Source organism: Salvelinus alpinus, chromosome 18 (assembly GCF_045679555.1).
Source record: "Salvelinus alpinus chromosome 18, SLU_Salpinus.1, whole genome shotgun sequence".
Taxonomy (NCBI): Eukaryota; Metazoa; Chordata; class Actinopteri; order Salmoniformes; family Salmonidae; genus Salvelinus; species Salvelinus alpinus.
The window spans coordinates 51107695-51132746 of NC_092103.1; positions in this window are offsets into that span (position 1 = coordinate 51107695).

Genomic DNA, 25052 nt, shown 5'->3' on the forward strand with positions numbered 1-25052 from the left:
GATATGAGAAATCAATAGGATTAGACATGAGAAATCAATAGGATTAGACTTGAGAAATCAATTGGATTAGATGTGAGATTTGAGAAGTCAATAGGATTAGACATGAGATATGAGATATCAATAGGATTAGACGTGAGAAATGAGGAATCAATAGGATTAGACATGAGAAATCAATAGGATTAGACGTGAGAAATGTAAAATCAATAGGATTAGACGTGAGATATGAGAAATCAATAGGATTAGACATGAGAAATCAATAGGATTAGACGTGAGATACGAGAAATCAATAGGATTAGACTTGAGATATGAGAAGTCAATAGGATTAGACATGAGAAATCAATAGGATTAGACGTGAGATATGAGAAATCAATAGGATTAGACGTGAGATATGAGAAATCAATAGGATTAGACGTGAGAAATCAATAGGATTAGATGTGAGACATGAGAAATCAATAGGATTAGACGTGAGATAAGAGAAATCAATAGGATTAGACGTGAGAAATGAGGAATCAATAGGATTAGACGTGAGGAATCAATAGGATTAGACGTGAGAAATGAGGAATGAATAGGATTAGATGTGAGAAATGAGGAATCAATAGGATTAGACGTGCAAAATGAGGAATCAAAGGATTAGACGTGAGCAAATAGGAATCAATAGGATTAAACGTGAGATATGAGAAATCAATAGGATTAGACGTGAGAAATCAATAGGATTAGATGTGAGATTTGAGAAGTCAATAGGATTAGACATGAGATATGAGATATCAATAGGATTAGACGTGAGAAATGAGGAATCAATAGGATTAGACATGAGAAATCAATAGGATTAGACGTGAGAAATGTAAAATCAATAGGATTAGACGTGAGATATGAGAAATCAATAGGATTAGACATGAGAAATCAATAGGATTAGACTTGAGAAATCAATTGGATTAGATGTGAGATTTGAGAAGTCAATAGGATTAGACATGAGATATGAGATATCAATAGTATTAGACGTGAGAAATGAGGAATCAATAGGATTAGACGTGAGATATGAGAAATCAATAGGATTAGACGTGAGAAATCAATAGGATTAGACGTGAGATATGAGAAATCAATGAGATATGAGATAGCAATAGGATTAGACGTGAGAAATGAGGAATCAATAGGATTAGACTTGAGATATGGGAAATCAATAGGATTAGACATGAGAAATCAATAGGAATAGACTTGAGATATGAGAAATCAATAGGATTAGACGTGAGATATGAGAAATCAATAGTATTAGACGTGAGAAATCAGTAGGATTAGACGTGAGATATGAGAAATCAATAGGATTAGACGTGAGAAATCAATAGGATTAGATGTGAGACATGAGAAATCAATAGGATTAGACGTGAGATAAGAGAAATCAATAGGATTAGACGTGAGATATGAGAAATCAATAGGATTAGACGTGAGAAATCAATAGGATTAGATGTGAGACATGTAAAATCAATAAATTTAGATGTGAGATATGAGAAATCAATAAGATTAGACATGAGAAATCAATAGGATTAGACGTGAGAAATGAGGATGCAATAGGATTAGACGTGAGATATGAGAAATCAATAGGATTAGACATGAGAAATCAATAGGATTAGACTTGAGATATGAGAAATCAATAGGATTAGACGTGAGAAATGAGGAATCAATAGGATTAGACGTGAGATATGAGAAATCAATAGGATTAGACATGAGAAATCAATAGGATTAGACTTGAGAAATCAATTGGATTAGATGTGAGATTTGAGAAGTCAATAGGATTAGACATGAGATATGAGATATCAATAGGATTAGACGTGAGAAATGAGGAATCAATAGGATTAGACATGAGAAATCAATAGGATTAGACGTGAGAAATGTAAAATCAATAGGATTAGACGTGAGATATGAGAAATCAATAGGATTAGACATGAGAAATCAATAGGATTAGACTTGAGAAATCAATTGGATTAGATGTGAGATTTGAGAAGTCAATAGGATTAGACATGAGATATGAGATATCAATAGGATTAGACGTGAGAAATGAGGAATCAATAGGATTAGACATGAGAAATCAATAGGATTAGACGTGAGAAATGTAAAATCAATAGGATTAGACGTGAGATATGAGAAATCAATAGGATTAGACATGAGAAATCAATAGGATTAGACGTGAGATATGAGAAATCAATAGGATTAGACGTGAGAAATGAGGAATCAATAGGATTAGACGTGAGATATGAGAAATCAATAGGATTAGACATGAGAAATCAATAGGATTAGACTTGAGAAATCAATTGGATTAGATGTGAGATTTGAGAAGTCAATAGGATTAGACATGAGATATGAGATATCAATAGGATTAGACGTGAGAAATGAGGAATCAATAGGATTAGACATGAGAAATCAATAGGATTAGACGTGAGAAATGTAAAATCAATAGGATTAGACGTGAGATATGAGAAATCAATAGGATTAGACATGAGAAATCAATAGGATTAGACTTGAGAAATCAATTGGATTAGATGTGAGATTTGAGAAGTCAATAGGATTAGACATGAGATATGAGATATCAATAGGATTAGACGTGAGAAATGAGGAATCAATAGGATTAGACATGAGAAATCAATAGGATTAGACGTGAGATACGAGAAATCAATAGGATTAGACTTGAGATATGAGAAGTCAATAGGATTAGACATGAGAAATCAATAGGATTAGACGTGAGATATGAGAAATCAATAGGATTAGACGTGAGATATGAGAAATCAATAGGATTAGACGTGAGAAATGAGGAATCAATAGGATTAGACATGAGAAATCAATAGGATTAGACTTGAGAAATCAATTGGATTAGATGTGAGATTTGAGAAGTCAATAGGATTAGACATGAGATATGAGATATCAATAGGATTAGACGTGAGAAATGAGGAATCAATAGGATTAGACATGAGAAATCAATAGGATTAGACGTGAGAAATGTAAAATCAATAGGATTAGACGTGAGATATGAGAAATCAATAGGATTAGACATGAGAAATCAATAGGATTAGACTTGAGAAATCAATTGGATTAGATGTGAGATTTGAGAAGTCAATAGGATTAGACATGAGATATGAGATATCAATAGTATTAGACGTGAGAAATTAGGAATCAATAGGATTAGACGTGAGATATGAGAAATCAATAGGATTAGACATGAGAAATCAATAGGATTAGACTTGAGAAATCAATTGGATTAGATGTGAGATTTGAGAAATCAATAGGATTAGACATGAGATATGAGATATCAATAGGATTAGACGTGAGAAATGAGGAATCAATAGGATTAGACATGAGAAATCAATAGGATTAGACGTGAGAAATGTAAAATCAATAGGATTAGACGTGAGGAATCAATAGGATTAGACGTGAGAAATGAGGAATCAATAGGATTAGACGTGAGAAATGAGGAATCAATAGGATTAGACGTGCAAAATGAGGAATCAAAGGATTAGACGTGAGCAAATAGGAATCAATAGGATTAGACGTGAGATATGAGAAATCAATAGGATTAGACGTGAGAAATCAATAGGATTAGATGTGAGACATGTAAAATCAATAAATTTAGATGTGAGATATGGGAAATCAATAAGATTAGACATGAGAAATCAATAGGATTAGACGTGAGAAATGAGGATGCAATAGGATTAGACGTGAGATATGAGAAATCAATAGGATTAGACATGAGAAATCAATAGGATTAGACTTGAGATATGAGAAATCAATAGGATTAGACGTGAGAAATGAGGAATCAATAGGATTAGACGTGAGATATGAGAAATCAATAGGATTAGACATGAGAAATCAATAGGATTAGACTTGAGAAATCAATTGGATTAGATGTGAGATTTGAGAAGTCAATAGGATTAGACATGAGATATGAGATATCAACAGGATTAGACGTGAGAAATGAGGAATCAATAGGATTAGACATGAGAAATCAATAGGATTAGACGTGAGAAATGTAAAATCAATAGGATTAGACGTGAGATATGAGAAATCAATAGGATTAGACATGAGAAATCAATAGGATTAGACGTGAGATACGAGAAATCAATAGGATTAGACTTGAGATATGAGAAGTCAATAGGATTAGACATGAGAAATCAATAGGATTAGACGTGAGATATGAGAAATCAATAGGATTAGACGTGAGATATGAGAAATCAATAGGATTAGACGTGAGAAATCAATAGGATTAGACGTGAGATATGAGAAATCAATGAGATATGAGATAGCAATAGGATTAGACTTGAGAAATGAGGAATCAATAGGATTAGACTTGAGATATTGGAAATCAATAGGATTAGACATGAGAAATCAATAGGATTAGACTTGAGATATGAGAAATCAATAGGATTAGACGTGAGATATGAGAAATCAATAGTATTAGACGTGAGAAATCAGTAGGATTAGACGTGAGATATGAGAAATCAATAGGATTAGACGTGAGAAATCAATAGGATTAGATGTGAGACATGAGAAATCAATAGGATTAGACGTGAGATAAGAGAAATCAATAGGATTAGACGTGAGATATGAGAAATCAATAGGATTAGACGTGAGAAATCAATAGGATTAGATGTGAGACATGTAAAATCAATAAATTTAGATGTGAGATATGAGAAATCAATAAGATTAGACATGAGAAATCAATAGGATTAGACGTGAGAAATGAGGATGCAATAGGATTAGACGTGAGATATGAGAAATCAATAGGATTAGACATGAGAAATCAATAGGATTAGACTTGAGATATGAGAAATCAATAGGATTAGACGTGAGAAATGAGGAATCAATAGGATTAGACGTGAGATATGAGAAATCAATAGGATTAGACATGAGAAATCAATAGGATTAGACTTGAGAAATCAATTGGATTAGATGTGAGATTTGAGAAGTCAATAGGATTAGACATGAGATATGAGATATCAATAGGATTAGACGTGAGAAATGAGGAATCAATAGGATTAGACATGAGAAATCAATAGGATTAGACGTGAGAAATGTAAAATCAATAGGATTAGACGTGAGATATGAGAAATCAATAGGATTAGACATGAGAAATCAATAGGATTAGACTTGAGAAATCAATTGGATTAGATGTGAGATTTGAGAAGTCAATAGGATTAGACATGAGATATGAGATATCAATAGGATTAGACGTGAGAAATGAGGAATCAATAGGATTAGACATGAGAAATCAATAGGATTAGACGTGAGAAATGTAAAATCAATAGGATTAGACGTGAGATATGAGAAATCAATAGGATTAGACATGAGAAATCAATAGGATTAGACGTGAGATACGAGAAATCAATAGGATTAGACTTGAGATATGAGAAGTCAATAGGATTAGACATGAGAAATCAATAGGATTAGACGTGAAATATGAGAAATCAATAGGATTAGACGTGAGATATGAGAAATCAATAGGATTAGACGTGAGAAATCAATAGGATTAGATGTGAGACATGAGAAATCAATAGGATTAGACGTGAGATAAGAGAAATCAATAGGATTAGACGTGAGAAATGAGGAATCAATAGGATTAGACGTGAGGAATCAATAGGATTAGACGTGAGAAATGAGGAATGAATAGGATTAGATGTGAGAAATGAGGAATCAAAGGATTAGACGTGAGCAAATAGGAATCAATAGGATTAGACGTGAGATATGAGAAATCAATAGGATTAGACGTGAGAAATCTATAGGATTAGATGTGAGACATGTAAAATCAATAGGATTAGATGTGAGATATGAGAAATCAATAAGATTAGACATGAGAAATCAATAGGATTAGACGTGAGAAATGAGGATGCAATAGGATTAGACGTGAGATATGAGAAATCAATAGGATTAGACGTGAGATATGAGAAATCAATAGGATTAGACATGAGAAATCAATAGGATTAGACTTGAGAAATCAATTGGATTAGATGTGAGATTTGAGAAGTCAATAGGATTAGACATGAGATATGAGATATCAATAGGATTAGACGTGAGAAATGAGGAATCAATAGGATTAGACATGAGAAATCAATAGGATTAGACGTGAGAAATGTAAAATCAATAGGATTAGACGTGAGATATGAGAAATCAATAGGATTAGACATGAGAAATCAATAGGATTAGACTTGAGAAATCAATTGGATTAGATGTGAGATTTGAGAAGTCAATAGGATTAGACATGAGATATGAGATATCAATAGGATTAGACGTGAGAAATGAGGAATCAATAGGATTAGACATGAGAAATCAATAGGATTAGACGTGAGAAATGTAAAATCAATAGGATTAGACGTGAGATATGAGAAATCAATAGGATTAGACATGAGAAATCAATAGGATTAGACTTGAGAAATCAATTGGATTAGATGTGAGATTTGAGAAGTCAATAGGATTAGACATGAGATATGAGATATCAATAGGATTAGACGTGAGAAATGAGGAATCAATAGGATTAGACATGAGAAATCAATAGGATTAGACGTGAGAAATGTAAAATCAATAGGATTAGACGTGAGATATGAGAAATCAATAGGATTAGACATGAGAAATCAATAGGATTAGACGTGAGATACGAGAAATCAATAGGATTAGACTTGAGATATGAGAAGTCAATAGGATTAGACATGAGAAATCAATAGGATTAGACGTGAGATATGAGAAATCAATAGGATTAGACGTGAGATATGAGAAATCAATAGGATTAGACGTGAGATATGAGAAATCAATAGGATTAGACGTGAGATATGAGAAATCAATAGGATTAGACGTGAGAAATCAATAGGATTAGACGTGAGATATGAGAAATCAATGAGATATGAGATAGCAATAGGATTAGACTTGAGAAATGAGGAATCAATAGGATTAGACTTGAGATATGGGAAATCAATAGGATTAGACATGAAAAATCAATAGGATTAGACGTGAGATATGAGAAATCAATAGGATTAGACGTGAGATATGAGAAATCAATAGGATTAGACGTGAGATATGAGAAATCATTAGGATTAGACGTGAGATATGAGAAATCAATAGGATTAGACATGAGAAATCAATAGGATTAGACGTGAGATATGAGAAATCAATAGGATTAGACTTGAGAAATGAGGAATCAATATGATTAGACTTGAGATATGGGAAATCAATAGGATTAGACATGAGAAATCAATAGGATTAGACGTGAGATATGAGAAATCAATAGGATTAGACGTGAGAAATCAATAGGATTAGATGTGAGACATGAGAAATCAATAGTATTAGACGTGAGATAAGAGAAATCAATAGGATTAGACGTGAGAAATCAATAGGATTAGATGTGAGACATGTAAAATCAATAGGATTAGATGTGAGATATGAGAAATCAATAGGATTAGACATGAGAAATCAATAGGATTAGACGTGAGATATGAGAAATCAATGAGATATGAGATAGCAATAGGATTAGACTTGAGAAATGAGGAATCAATATGATTAGACGTGAGATATGGGAAATCAATAGGATTAGACATGAGAAATCAATAGGATTAGACGTGAGATATGAGAAATCAATAGGATTAGACGTGAGATATGAGAAATCAATAGGATTAGACGTGAGAAATCAGTAGGATTAGACGTGAGATATGAGAAATCAATAGGATTAGACGTGAGAAATCAATAGGATTAGACGTGAGAAATCAATAGGATTAGACATGAGAAATCAATAGGATTAGACTTGAGAAATCAATTGGATTAGATGTGAGATTTGAGAAGTCAATAGGATTAGACATGAGATATGAGATATCAATAGGATTAGACGTGAGAAATGAGGAATCAATAGGATTAGACATGAGAAATCAATAGGATTAGACGTGAGAAATGTAAAATCAATAGGATTAGACGTGAGATATGAGAAATCAATAGGATTAGACATGAGAAATCAATAGGATTAGACGTGAGATACGAGAAATCAATAGGATTAGACTTGAGATATGAGAAGTCAATAGGATTAGACATGAGAAATCAATAGGATTAGACGTGAGATATGAGAAATCAATAGGATTAGACGTGAGAAATCAATAGGATTAGATGTGAGACATGAGAAATCAATAGTATTAGACGTGAGATATGAGAAATCAATAGGATTAGACATGAGAAATCAATAGGATTAGACTTGAGAAATCAATTGGATTAGATGTGAGATTTGAGAAATCAATAGGATTAGACATGAGATATGAGATATCAATAGGATTAGACGTGAGAAATGAGGAATCAATAGGATTAGACATGAGAAATCAATAGGATTAGACGTGAGAAATGTAAAATCAATAGGATTAGACGTGAGGAATCAATAGGATTAGACGTGAGAAATGAGGAATCAATAGGATTAGACGTGAGAAATGAGGAATATATAGGATTAGACGTGCAAAATGAGGAATCAAAGGATTAGACGTGAGCAAATAGGAATCAATAGGATTAGACGTGAGATATGAGAAATCAATAGGATTAGACGTGAGAAATCTATAGGATTAGATGTGAGACATGTAAAATCAATAGGATTAGATGTGAGATATGAGAAATCAATAAGATTAGACATGAGAAATCAATAGGATTAGACGTGAGAAATGAGGATGCAATAGGATTAGACGTGAGATATGAGAAATCAATAGGATTAGACGTGAGATATGAGAAATCAATAGGATTAGACATGAGAAATCAATAGGATTAGACTTGAGAAATCAATTGGATTAGATGTGAGATTTGAGAAGTCAATAGGATTAGACATGAGATATGAGATATCAATAGGATTAGACGTGAGAAATGAGGAATCAATAGGATTAGACATGAGAAATCAATAGGATTAGACGTGAGAAATGTAAAATCAATAGGATTAGACGTGAGATATGAGAAATCAATAGGATTAGACATGAGAAATCAATAGGATTAGACGTGAGATACGAGAAATCAATAGGATTAGACTTGAGATATGAGAAGTCAATAGGATTAGACATGAGAAATCAATAGGATTAGACGTGAGATATGAGAAATCAATAGGATTAGACGTGAGATATGAGAAATCAATAGGATTAGACGTGAGATATGAGAAATCAATAGGATTAGACGTGAGATATGAGAAATCAATAGGATTAGACGTGAGAAATCAATAGGATTAGACGTGAGATATGAGAAATCAATGAGATATGAGATAGCAATAGGATTAGACTTGAGAAATGAGGAATCAATAGGATTAGACTTGAGATATGGGAAATCAATAGGATTAGACATGAAAAATCAATAGGATTAGACGTGAGATATGAGAAATCAATAGGATTAGACGTGAGATATGAGAAATCAATAGGATTAGACGTGAGATATGAGAAATCATTAGGATTAGACGTGAGATATGAGAAATCAATAGGATTAGACATGAGAAATCAATAGGATTAGACGTGAGATATGAGAAATCAATAGGATTAGACTTGAGAAATGAGGAATCAATATGATTAGACTTGAGATATGGGAAATCAATAGGATTAGACATGAGAAATCAATAGGATTAGACGTGAGATATGAGAAATCAATAGGATTAGACGTGAGAAATCAATAGGATTAGATGTGAGACATGAGAAATCAATAGTATTAGACGTGAGATAAGAGAAATCAATAGGATTAGACGTGAGAAATCAATAGGATTAGATGTGAGACATGTAAAATCAATAGGATTAGATGTGAGATATGAGAAATCAATAGGATTAGACATGAGAAATCAATAGGATTAGACGTGAGATATGAGAAATCAATGAGATATGAGATAGCAATAGGATTAGACTTGAGAAATGAGGAATCAATATGATTAGACGTGAGATATGGGAAATCAATAGGATTAGACATGAGAAATCAATAGGATTAGACGTGAGATATGAGAAATCAATAGGATTAGACGTGAGATATGAGAAATCAATAGGATTAGACGTGAGAAATCAGTAGGATTAGACGTGAGATATGAGAAATCAATAGGATTAGACGTGAGAAATCAATAGGATTAGATGTGAGACATGAGAAATCAATAGGATTAGACGTGAGATAAGAGAAATCAATAGGATTAGACGTGAGAAATGAGGAATCAATAGGATTAGACGTGAGGAATCAATAGGATTAGACGTGAGAAATGAGGAATGAATAGGATTAGATGTGAGAAATGAGGAATCAATAGGATTAGACGTGCAAAATGAGGAATCAAAGGATTAGACGTGAGCAAATAGGAATCAATAGGATTAAACGTGAGATATGAGAAATCAATAGGATTAGACGTGAGAAATCAATAGGATTAGATGTGAGATTTGAGAAGTCAATAAGATTAGACATGAGATATGAGATATCAATAGGATTAGACGTGAGAAATGAGGAATCAATAGGATTAGACATGAGAAATCAATAGGATTAGACGTGAGAAATGTAAAATCAATAGGATTAGACGTGAGATATGAGAAATCAATAGGATTAGACATGAGAAATCAATAGGATTAGACTTGAGAAATCAATTGGATTAGATGTGAGATTTGAGAAGTCAATAGGATTAGACATGAGATATGAGATATCAATAGTATTAGACGTGAGAAATGAGGAATCAATAGGATTAGACGTGAGATATGAGAAATCAATAGGATTAGACATGAGAAATCAATAGGATTAGACTTGAGAAATCAATTGGATTAGATGTGAGATTTGAGAAATCAATAGGATTAGACATGAGATATGAGATATCAATAGGATTAGACGTGAGAAATGAGGAATCAATAGGATTAGACATGAGAAATCAATAGGATTAGACGTGAGAAATGTAAAATCAATAGGATTAGACGTGAGGAATCAAAAGGATTAGACGTGAGAAATGAGGAATCAATAGGATTAGATGTGAGACATGAGAAATCAATAGGATTAGACGTGAGATAAGAGAAATCAATAGGATTAGACGTGAGAAATGAGGAATCAATAGGATTAGACGTGAGGAATCAATAGGATTAGACGTGAGAAATGAGGAATGAATAGGATTAGATGTGAGAAATGAGGAATCAATAGGATTAGACGTGCAAAATGAGGAATCAAAGGATTAGACGTGAGCAAATAGGAATCAATAGGATTAAACGTGAGATATGAGAAATCAATAGGATTAGACGTGAGAAATCAATAGGATTAGATGTGAGATTTGAGAAGTCAATAGGATTAGACATGAGATATGAGATATCAATAGGATTAGACGTGAGAAATGAGGAATCAATAGGATTAGACATGAGAAATCAATAGGATTAGACGTGAGAAATGTAAAATCAATAGGATTAGACGTGAGATATGAGAAATCAATAGGATTAGACATGAGAAATCAATAGGATTAGACTTGAGAAATCAATTGGATTAGATGTGAGATTTGAGAAGTCAATAGGATTAGACATGAGATATGAGATATCAATAGTATTAGACGTGAGAAATGAGGAATCAATAGGATTAGACGTGAGATATGAGAAATCAATAGGATTAGACATGAGAAATCAATAGGATTAGACTTGAGAAATCAATTGGATTAGATGTGAGATTTGAGAAATCAATAGGATTAGACATGAGATTTGAGATATCAATAGGATTAGACGTGAGAAATGAGGAATCAATAGGATTAGACATGAGAAATCAATAGGATTAGACGTGAGAAATGTAAAATCAATAGGATTAGACGTGAGGAATCAAAAGGATTAGACGTGAGAAATGAGGAATCAATAGGATTAGACGTGAGAAATGGGGAATATATAGGATTAGACGTGCAAAATGAGGAATCAAAGGATTAGACGTGAGCAAATAGGAATCAATAGGATTAGACGTGAGATATGAGAAATCAATAGGATTAGACGTGAGAAATCAATAGGATTAGATGTGAGACATGTAAAATCAATAGGATTAGATGTGAGATATGAGAAATCAATAAGATTAGACATGAGAAATCAATAGGATTAGACGTGAGAAATGAGGATTCAATAGGATTAGACGTGAGATATGAGAAATCAATAGGATTAGACATGAGAAATCAATAGGATTAGACTTGAGATATGAGAAATCAATAGGATTAGACGTGAGAAATGAGGAATCAATAGGATTAGACGTGAGATATGAGAAATCAATAGGATTAGACATGAGAAATCAATAGGATTAGACTTGAGAAATCAATTGGATTAGATGTGAGATTTGAGAAGTCAATAGGATTAGACATGAGATATGAGATATCAATAGGATTAGACGTGAGAAATGAGGAATCAATAGGATTAGACATGAGAAATCAATAGGATTAGACGTGAGAAATGTAAAATCAATAGGATTAGACGTGAGATATGAGAAATCAATAGGATTAGACATGAGAAATCAATAGGATTAGACTTGAGAAATCAATTGGATTAGATGTGAGATTTGAGAAGTCAATAGGATTAGACATGAGATATGAGATATCAATAGGATTAGACGTGAGAAATGAGGAATCAATAGGATTAGACATGAGAAATCAATAGGATTAGACGTGAGAAATGTAAAATCAATAGGATTAGACGTGAGATATGAGAAATCAATAGGATTAGACATGAGAAATCAATAGGATTAGACGTGAGATACGAGAAATCAATAGGATTAGACTTGAGATATGAGAAGTCAATAGGATTAGACATGAGATATGAGATATCAATAGGATTAGACGTGAGAAATGAGGAATCAATAGGATTAGACATGAGAAATCAATAGGATTAGACGTGAGAAATGTAAAATCAATAGGATTAGACGTGAGATATGAGAAATCAATAGGATTAGACATGAGAAATCAATAGGATTAGACTTGAGAAATCAATTGGATTAGATGTGAGATTTGAGAAGTCAATAGGATTAGACATGAGATATGAGATATCAATAGTATTAGACGTGAGAAATGAGGAATCAATAGGATTAGACGTGAGATATGAGAAATCAATAGGATTAGACATGAGAAATCAATAGGATTAGACTTGAGAAATCAATTGGATTAGATGTGAGATTTGAGAAATCAATAGGATTAGACATGAGATATGAGATATCAATAGGATTAGACGTGAGAAATGAGGAATCAATAGGATTAGACATGAGAAATCAATAGGATTAGACGTGAGAAATGTAAAATCAATAGGATTAGACGTGAGGAATCAAAAGGATTAGACGTGAGAAATGAGGAATCAATAGGATTAGATGTGAGACATGAGAAATCAATAGGATTAGACGTGAGATAAGAGAAATCAATAGGATTAGACGTGAGAAATGAGGAATCAATAGGATTAGACGTGAGGAATCAATAGGATTAGACGTGAGAAATGAGGAATGAATAGGATTAGATGTGAGAAATGAGGAATCAATAGGATTAGACGTGCAAAATGAGGAATCAAAGGATTAGACGTGAGCAAATAGGAATCAATAGGATTAAACGTGAGATATGAGAAATCAATAGGATTAGACGTGAGAAATCAATAGGATTAGATGTGAGATTTGAGAAGTCAATAAGATTAGACATGAGATATGAGATATCAATAGGATTAGACGTGAGAAATGAGGAATCAATAGGATTAGACATGAGAAATCAATAGGATTAGACGTGAGAAATGTAAAATCAATAGGATTAGACGTGAGATATGAGAAATCAATAGGATTAGACATGAGAAATCAATAGGATTAGACTTGAGAAATCAATTGGATTAGATGTGAGATTTGAGAAGTCAATAGGATTAGACATGAGATATGAGATATCAATAGTATTAGACGTGAGAAATGAGGAATCAATAGGATTAGACGTGAGATATGAGAAATCAATAGGATTAGACATGAGAAATCAATAGGATTAGACTTGAGAAATCAATTGGATTAGATGTGAGATTTGAGAAATCAATAGGATTAGACATGAGATATGAGATATCAATAGGATTAGACGTGAGAAATGAGGAATCAATAGGATTAGACATGAGAAATCAATAGGATTAGACGTGAGAAATGTAAAATCAATAGGATTAGACGTGAGGAATCAAAAGGATTAGACGTGAGAAATGAGGAATCAATAGGATTAGATGTGAGACATGAGAAATCAATAGGATTAGACGTGAGATAAGAGAAATCAATAGGATTAGACGTGAGAAATGAGGAATCAATAGGATTAGACGTGAGGAATCAATAGGATTAGACGTGAGAAATGAGGAATGAATAGGATTAGATGTGAGAAATGAGGAATCAATAGGATTAGACGTGCAAAATGAGGAATCAAAGGATTAGACGTGAGCAAATAGGAATCAATAGGATTAAACGTGAGATATGAGAAATCAATAGGATTAGACGTGAGAAATCAATAGGATTAGATGTGAGATTTGAGAAGTCAATAGGATTAGACATGAGATATGAGATATCAATAGGATTAGACGTGAGAAATGAGGAATCAATAGGATTAGACATGAGAAATCAATAGGATTAGACGTGAGAAATGTAAAATCAATAGGATTAGACGTGAGATATGAGAAATCAATAGGATTAGACATGAGAAATCAATAGGATTAGACTTGAGAAATCAATTGGATTAGATGTGAGATTTGAGAAGTCAATAGGATTAGACATGAGATATGAGATATCAATAGTATTAGACGTGAGAAATGAGGAATCAATAGGATTAGACGTGAGATATGAGAAATCAATAGGATTAGACATGAGAAATCAATAGGATTAGACTTGAGAAATCAATTGGATTAGATGTGAGATTTGAGAAATCAATAGGATTAGACATGAGATTTGAGATATCAATAGGATTAGACGTGAGAAATGAGGAATCAATAGGATTAGACATGAGAAATCAATAGGATTAGACGTGAGAAATGTAAAATCAATAGGATTAGACGTGAGGAATCAAAAGGATTAGACGTGAGAAATGAGGAATCAATAGGATTAGACGTGAGAAATGGGGAATATATAGGATTAGACGTGCAAAATGAGGAATCAAAGGATTAGACGTGAGCAAATAGGAATCAATAGGATTAGACGTGAGATATGAGAAATCAATAGGATTAGACGTGAGAAATCAATAGGATTAGATGTGAGACATGTAAAATCAATAGGATTAGATGTGAGATATGAGAAATCAATAAGATTAGACATGAGAAATCAATAGGATTAGACGTGAGAAATGAGGATTCAATAGGATTAGACGTGAGATATGAGAAATCAATAGGATTAGACATGAGAAATCAATAGGATTAGACTTGAGATATGAGAAATCAATAGGATTAGACGTGAGAAATGAGGAATCAATAGGATTAGACGTGAGATATGAGAAATCAATAGGATTAGACATGAGAAATCAATAGGATTAGACTTGAGAAATCAATTGGATTAGATGTGAGATTTGAGAAGTCAATAGGATTAGACATGAGATATGAGATATCAATAGGATTAGACGTGAGAAATGAGGAATCAATAGGATTAGACATGAGAAATCAATAGGATTAGACGTGAGAAATGTAAAATCAATAGGATTAGACGTGAGATATGAGAAATCAATAGGATTAGACATGAGAAATCAATAGGATTAGACTTGAGAAATCAATTGGATTAGATGTGAGATTTGAGAAGTCAATAGGATTAGACATGAGATATGAGATATCAATAGGATTAGACGTGAGAAATGAGGAATCAATAGGATTAGACATGAGAAATCAATAGGATTAGACGTGAGAAATGTAAAATCAATAGGATTAGACGTGAGATATGAGAAATCAATAGGATTAGACATGAGAAATCAATAGGATTAGACGTGAGATACGAGAAATCAATAGGATTAGACTTGAGATATGAGAAGTCAATAGGATTAGACATGAGATATGAGATATCAATAGGATTAGACGTGAGAAATGAGGAATCAATAGGATTAGACATGAGAAATCAATAGGATTAGACGTGAGAAATGTAAAATCAATAGGATTAGACGTGAGATATGAGAAATCAATAGGATTAGACATGAGAAATCAATAGGATTAGACTTGAGAAATCAATTGGATTAGATGTGAGATTTGAGAAGTCAATAGGATTAGACATGAGATATGAGATATCAATAGTATTAGACGTGAGAAATGAGGAATCAATAGGATTAGACGTGAGATATGAGAAATCAATAGGATTAGACATGAGAAATCAATAGGATTAGACTTGAGAAATCAATTGGATTAGATGTGAGATTTGAGAAATCAATAGGATTAGACATGAGATATGAGATATCAATAGGATTAGACGTGAGAAATGAGGAATCAATAGGATTAGACATGAGAAATCAATAGGATTAGACGTGAGAAATGTAAAATCAATAGGATTAGACGTGAGGAATCAAAAGGATTAGACGTGAGAAATGAGGAATCAATAGGATTAGATGTGAGACATGAGAAATCAATAGGATTAGACGTGAGATAAGAGAAATCAATAGGATTAGACGTGAGAAATGAGGAATCAATAGGATTAGACGTGAGGAATCAATAGGATTAGACGTGAGAAATGAGGAATGAATAGGATTAGATGTGAGAAATGAGGAATCAATAGGATTAGACGTGCAAAATGAGGAATCAAAGGATTAGACGTGAGCAAATAGGAATCAATAGGATTAAACGTGAGATATGAGAAATCAATAGGATTAGACGTGAGAAATCAATAGGATTAGATGTGAGATTTGAGAAGTCAATAGGATTAGACATGAGATATGAGATATCAATAGGATTAGACGTGAGAAATGAGGAATCAATAGGATTAGACATGAGAAATCAATAGGATTAGACGTGAGAAATGTAAAATCAATAGGATTAGACGTGAGATATGAGAAATCAATAGGATTAGACATGAGAAATCAATAGGATTAGACTTGAGAAATCAATTGGATTAGATGTGAGATTTGAGAAGTCAATAGGATTAGACATGAGATATGAGATATCAATAGTATTAGACGTGAGAAATGAGGAATCAATAGGATTAGACGTGAGATATGAGAAATCAATAGGATTAGACATGAGAAATCAATAGGATTAGACTTGAGAAATCAATTGGATTAGATGTGAGATTTGAGAAATCAATAGGATTAGACATGAGATTTGAGATATCAATAGGATTAGACGTGAGAAATGAGGAATCAATAGGATTAGACATGAGAAATCAATAGGATTAGACGTGAGAAATGTAAAATCAATAGGATTAGACGTGAGGAATCAAAAGGATTAGACGTGAGAAATGAGGAATCAATAGGATTAGACGTGAGAAATGAGGAATATATAGGATTAGACGTGCAAAATGAGGAATCAAAGGATTAGACGTGAGCAAATAGGAATCAATAGGATTAGACGTGAGATATGAGAAATCAATAGGATTAGACGTGAGAAATCAATAGGATTAGATGTGAGACATGTAAAATCAATAGGATTAGATGTGAGATATGAGAAATCAATAAGATTAGACATGAGAAATCAATAGGATTAGACGTGAGAAATGAGGATTCAATAGGATTAGACGTGAGATATGAGAAATCAATAGGATTAGACATGAGAAATCAATAGGATTAGACTTGAGATATGAGAAATCAATAGGATTAGACGTGAGAAATGAGGAATCAATAGGATTAGACGTGAGATATGAGAAATCAATAGGATTAGACATGAGAAATCAATAGGATTAGACTTGAGAAATCAATTGGATTAGATGTGAGATTTGAGAAGTCAATAGGATTAGACATGAGATATGAGATATCAATAGGATTAGACGTGAGAAATGAGGAATCAATAGGATTAGACATGAGAAATCAATAGGATTAGACGTGAGAAATGTAAAATCAATAGGATTAGACGTGAGATATGAGAAATCAATAGGATTAGACATGAGAAATCAATAGGATTAGACTTGAGAAATCAATTGGATTAGATGTGAGATTTGAGAAGTCAATAGGATTAGACATGAGATATGAGATATCAATAGGATTAGACGTGAGAAATGAGGAATCAATAGGATTAGACATGAGAAATCAATAGGATTAGACGTGAGAAATGTAAAATCAATAGGATTAGACGTGAGATATGAGAAATCAATAGGATTAGACATGAGAAATCAATAGGATTAGACGTGAGATACGAGAAATCAATAGGATTAGACTTGAGATATGAGAAGTCAATAGGATTAGACATGAGATATGAGATATCAATAGGATTAGACGTGAGAAATGAGGAATCAATAGGATTAGACATGAGAAATCAATAGGATTAGACGTGAGAAATGTAAAATCAATAGGATTAGACGTGAGATATGAGAAATCAATAGGATTAGACATGAGAAATCAATAGGATTAGACTTGAGAAATCAATTGGAATAGATGTGAGATTTGAGAAGTCAATAGGATTAGACATGAGATATGAGATATCAATAGTATTAGACGTGAGAAATGAGGAATCAATAGGATTAGACGTGAGATATGAGAAATCAATAGGATTAGACATGAGAAATCAATAGGATTAGACTTGAGAAATCAATTGGATTAGATGTGAGATTTGAGAAATCAATAGGATTAGACATGAGATATGAGATATCAATAGGATTAGACGTGAGAAATGAGGAATCAATAGGATTAGACATGAGAAATCAATAGGATTAGACGTGAGAAATGTAAAATCAATAGGATTAGACGTGAGGAATCAAAAGGATTAGACGTGAGAAATGAGGAATCAATAGGATTAGATGTGAGACATGAGAAATCAATAGGATTAGACGTGAGATAAGAGAAATCAATAGGATTAGACGTGAGAAATGAGGAATCAATAGGATTAGACGTGAGGAATCAATAGGATTAGACGTGAGAAATGAGGAATGAATAGGATTAGATGTGAGAAATGAGGAATCAATAGGATTAGACGTGCAAAATGAGGAATCAAAGGATTAGACGTGAGCAAATAGGAATCAATAGGATTAAACGTGAGATATGAGAAATCAATAGGATTAGACGTGAGAAATCAATAGGATTAGATGTGAGATTTGAGAAGTCAATAGGATTAGACATGAGATATGAGATATCAATAGGATTAGACGTGAGAAATGAGGAATCAATAGGATTAGACATGAGAAATCAATAGGATTAGACGTGAGAAATGTAAAATCAATAGGATTAGACGTGAGATATGAGAAATCAATAGGATTAGACATGAGAAATCAATAGGATTAGACTTGAGAAATCAATTGGATTAGATGTGAGATTTGAGAAGTCAATAGGATTAGACATGAGATATGAGATATCAATAGTATTAGACGTGAGAAATGAGGAATCAATAGGATTAGACGTGAGATATGAGAAATCAATAGGATTAGACATGAGAAATCAATAGGATTAGACTTGAGAAATCAATTGGATTAGATGTGAGATTTGAGAAATCAATAGGATTAGACATGAGATTTGAGATATCAATAGGATTAGACGTGAGAAATGAGGAATCAATAGGATTAGACATGAGAAATCAATAGGATTAGACGTGAGAAATGTAAAATCAATAGGATTAGACGTGAGGAATCAAAAGGATTAGACGTGAGAAATGAGGAATCAATAGGATTAGACGTGAGAAATGAGGAATATATAGGATTAGACGTGCAAAATGAGGAATCAAAGGATTAGACGTGAGCAAATAGGAATCAATAGGATTAGACGTGAGATATGAGAAATCAATAGGATTAGACGTGAGAAATCAATAGGATTAGATGTGAGACATGTAAAATCAATAGGATTAGATGTGAGATATGAGAAATCAATAAGATTAGACATGAGAAATCAATAGGATTAGACGTGAGAAATGAGGATTCAATAGGATTAGACGTGAGATATGAGAAATCAATAGGATTAGACATGAGAAATCAATAGGATTAGACTTGAGATATGAGAAATCAATAGGATTAGACGTGAGAAATGAGGAATCAATAGGATTAGACGTGAGATATGAGAAATCAATAGGATTAGACATGAGAAATCAATAGGATTAGACTTGAGAAATCAATTGGATTAGATGTGAGATTTGAGAAGTCAATAGGATTAGACATGAGATATGAGATATCAATAGGATTAGACGTGAGAAATGAGGAATCAATAGGATTAGACATGAGAAATCAATAGGATTAGACGTGAGAAATGTAAAATCAATAGGATTAGACGTGAGATATGAGAAATCAATAGGATTAGACTTGAGAAATCAATTGGATTAGATGTGAGATTTGAGAAGTCAATAGGATTAGACATGAGATATGAGATATCAATAGGATTAGACGTGAGAAATGAGGAATCAATAGGATTAGACATGAGAAATCAATAGGATTAGACGTGAGAAATGTAAAATCAATAGGATTAGACGTGAGATATGAGAAATCAATAGGATTAGACATGAGAAATCAATAGGATTAGACGTGAGATACGAGAAATCAATAGGATTAGACTTGAGATATGAGAAGTCAATAGGATTAGACATGAGAAATCAATAGGATTAGACGTGAGATATGAGAAATCAATAGGATTAGACGTGAGATATGAGAAATCAATAGGATTAGACGTGAGATATGAGAAATCAATAGGATTAGACGTGAGAAATCAATAGGATTAGACGTGAGATATGAGAAATCAATGAGATATGAGATAGCAATAGGATTAGACTTGAGAAATGAGGAATCAATAGGATTAGACTTGAGATATGGGAAATCAATAGGATTAGACATGAGAAATCAATAGGATTAGACGTGAGATATGAGAAATCAATAGGATTAGACGTGAGATATGAGAAATCAATAGGATTAGACGTGAGAAATCAATAGGATTAGATGTGAGACATGAGAAATCAATAGTATTAGACGTGAGATAAGAGAAATCAATAGGATTAGACATGAGAAATCAATAGGATTAGACGTGAGAAATGTAAAATCAATAGGATTAGACGTGAGATATGAGAAATCAATAGGATTAGACATGAGAAATCAATAGGATTAGACGTGAGATACGAGAAATCAATAGGATTAGACTTGAGATATGAGAAGTCAATAGGATTAGACATGAGAAATCAATAGGATTAGACGTGAGATATGAGAAATCAATAGGATTAGACGTGAGATATGAGAAATCAATAGGATTAGACGTGAGATATGAGAAATCAATAGGATTAGACGTGAGAAATCAATAGGATTAGACGTGAGATATGAGAAATCAATGAGATATGAGATAGCAATAGGATTAGACTTGAGAAATGAGGAATCAATAGGATTAGACTTGAGATATGGGAAATCAATAGGATTAGACATGAGAAATCAATAGGATTAGACTTGAGATATGAGAAATCAATAGGATTAGACGTGAGAAATGAGGAATCAATAGGATTAGACGTGAGATATGAGAAATCAATAGGATTAGACATGAGAAATCAATAGGATTAGACTTGAGAAATCAATTGGATTAGATGTGAGATTTGAGAAGTCAATAGGATTAGACATGAGATATGAGATATCAATAGGATTAGACGTGAGAAATGAGGAATCAATAGGATTAGACATGAGAAATCAATAGGATTAGACGTGAGAAATGTAAAATCAATAGGATTAGACGTGAGATATGAGAAATCAATAGGATTAGACATGAGAAATCAATAGGATTAGACTTGAGAAATCAATTGGATTAGATGTGAGATTTGAGAAGTCAATAGGATTAGACATGAGATATGAGATATCAATAGGATTAGACGTGAGAAATGAGGAATCAATAGGATTAGACATGAGAAATCAATAGGATTAGACGTGAGAAATGTAAAATCAATAGGATTAGACGTGAGATATGAGAAATCAATAGGATTAGACATGAGAAATCAATAGGATTAGACGTGAGATACGAGAAATCAATAGGATTAGACTTGAGATATGAGAAGTCAATAGGATTAGACATGAGAAATCAATAGGATTAGACGTGAGATATGAGAAATCAATAGGATTAGACGTGAGATATGAGAAATCAATAGGATTAGACGTGAGATATGAGAAATCAATAGGATTAGACGTGAGAAATCAATAGGATTAGACGTGAGATATGAGAAATCAATGAGATATGAGATAGCAATAGGATTAGACTTGAGAAATGAGGAATCAATAGGATTAGACTTGAGATATGGGAAATCAATAGGATTAGACATGAGAAATCAATAGGATTAGACGTGAGATATGAGAAATCAATAGGATTAGACGTGAGATATGAGAAATCAATAGGATTAGACGTGAGAAATCAATAGGATTAGATGTGAGACATGAGAAATCAATATTATTAGACGTGAGATAAGAGAAATCAATAGGATTAGACATGAGAAATCAATAGGATTAGACGTGAGAAATGTAAAATCAATAGGATTAGACGTGAGATATGAGAAATCAATAGGATTAGACATGAGAAATCAATAGGATTAGACGTGAGATACGAGAAATCAATAGGATTAGACTTGAGATATGAGAAGTCAATAGGATTAGACATGAGAAATCAATAGGATTAGACGTGAGATATGAGAAATCAATAGGATTAGACGTGAGATATGAGAAATCAATAGGATTAGACGTGAGATATGAGAAATCAATAGGATTAGACGTGAGAAATCAATAGGATTAGACGTGAGATATGAGAAATCAATGAGATATGAGATAGCAATAGGATTAGACTTGAGAAATGAGGAATCAATAGGATTAGACTTGAGATATGGGAAATCAATAGGATTAGACATGAGAAATCAATAGGATTAGACGTGAGATATGAGAAATCAATAGGATTAGACGTGAGATATGAGAAATCAATAGGATTAGACGTGAGAAATCAATAGGATTAGATGTGAGACATGAGAAATCAATAGTATTAGACGTGAGATAAGAGAAATCAATAGGATTAGACGTGAGAAATCAATAGGATTAGATGTGAGACATGTAAAATCAATAGGATTAGATGTGAGATATGAGAAATCAATAGGATTAGACATGAGAAATCAATAGGATTAGACGTGAGATATGAGAAATCAATGAGATATGAGATAGCAATAGGATTAGACTTGAGAAATGAGGAATCAATATGATTAGACGTGAGATATGGGAAATCAATAGGATTAGACATGAGAAATCAATAGGATTAGACGTGAGATATGAGAAATCAATAGGATTAGACGTGAGATATGAGAAATCAATAGGATTAGACGTGAGAAATGAGGAATCAATAGGATTAGACGTGAGATATGAGAAATCAATAGGATTAGACATGAGAAATCAATAGGATTAGACTTGAGAAATCAATTGGATTAGATGTGAGATTTGAGAAGTCAATAGGATTAGACATGAGATATGAGATATCAATAGGATTAGACGTGAGAAATGAGGAATCAATAGGATTAGACATGAGAAATCAATAGGATTAGACGTGAGAAATGTAAAATCAATAGGATTAGACGTGAGATATGAGAAATCAATAGGATTAGACATGAGAAATCAATAGGATTAGACTTGAGAAATCAATTGGATTAGATGTGAGATTTGAGAAGTCAATAGGATTAGACATGAGATATGAGATATCAATAGGATTAGACGTGAGAAATGAGGAATCAATAGGATTAGACATGAGAAATCAATAGGATTAGACGTGAGAAATGTAAAATCAATAGGAATAGACGTGAGATATGAGAAATCAATAGGATTAGACATGAGAAATCAATAGGATTAGACGTGAGATACGAGAAATCACTAGGATTAGACTTGAGATATGAGAAGTCAATAGGATTAGACATGAGAAATCAATAGGATTAGACGTGAGATATGAGAAATCAATAGGATTAGACGTGAGATATGAGAAATCAATAGGATTAGACGTGAGAAATCAATAGGATTAGACGTGAGATATGAGAAATCAATGAGATATGAGATAGCAATAGGATTAGACTTGAGAAATGAGGAATCAATAGGATTAGACTTGAGATATGGGAAATCAATAGGATTAGACATGAGAAATCAATAGGATTAGACGTGAGATATGAGAAATCAATAGGATTAGACGTGAGATATGAGAAATCAATAGGATTACACGTGAGATATGAGAAATCATTAGGATTAGACGTGAGATATGAGAAATCAATAGGATTAGACATGAGAAATCAATAGGATTAGACGTGAGATATGAGAAATCAATAGGATTAGACTTGAGAAATGAGGAATCAATATGATTAGACTTGAGATATGGGAAATCAATAGGATTAGACATGAGAAATCAATAGGATTAGACGTGAGATATGAGAAATCAATAGGATTAGACGTGAGAAATCAATAGGATTAGATGTGAGACATGAGAAATCAATAGTATTAGACGTGAGATAAGAGAAATCAATAGGATTAGACATGAGAAATCAATAGGATTAGATGTGAGACATGTAAAATCAATAGGATTAGATGTGAGATATGAGAAATCAATAGGATTAGACATGAGAAATCAATAGGATTAGACGTGAGATATGAGAAATCAATGAGATATGAGATAGCAATAGGATTAGACGTGAGAAATGAGGAATCAATAGGATTAGACGTGAGATATGAGAAATCAATAGGATTAGACATGAGAAATCAATAGGATTAGACTTGAGAAATCAATTGGATTAGATGTGAGATTTGAGAAATCAATAGGATTAGACATGAGATATGAGATATCAATAGGATTAGACGTGAGAAATGAGGAATCAATAGGATTAGACATGAGAAATCAATAGGATTAGACGTGAGAAATGTAAAATCAATAGGATTAGACGTGAGGAATCAAAAGGATTAGACGTGAGAAATGAGGAATCAATAGGATTAGACGTGAGAAATGAGGAATATATAGGATTAGACGTGCAAAATGAGGAATCAAAGGATTAGACGTGAGCAAATAGGAATCAATAGGATTAGAC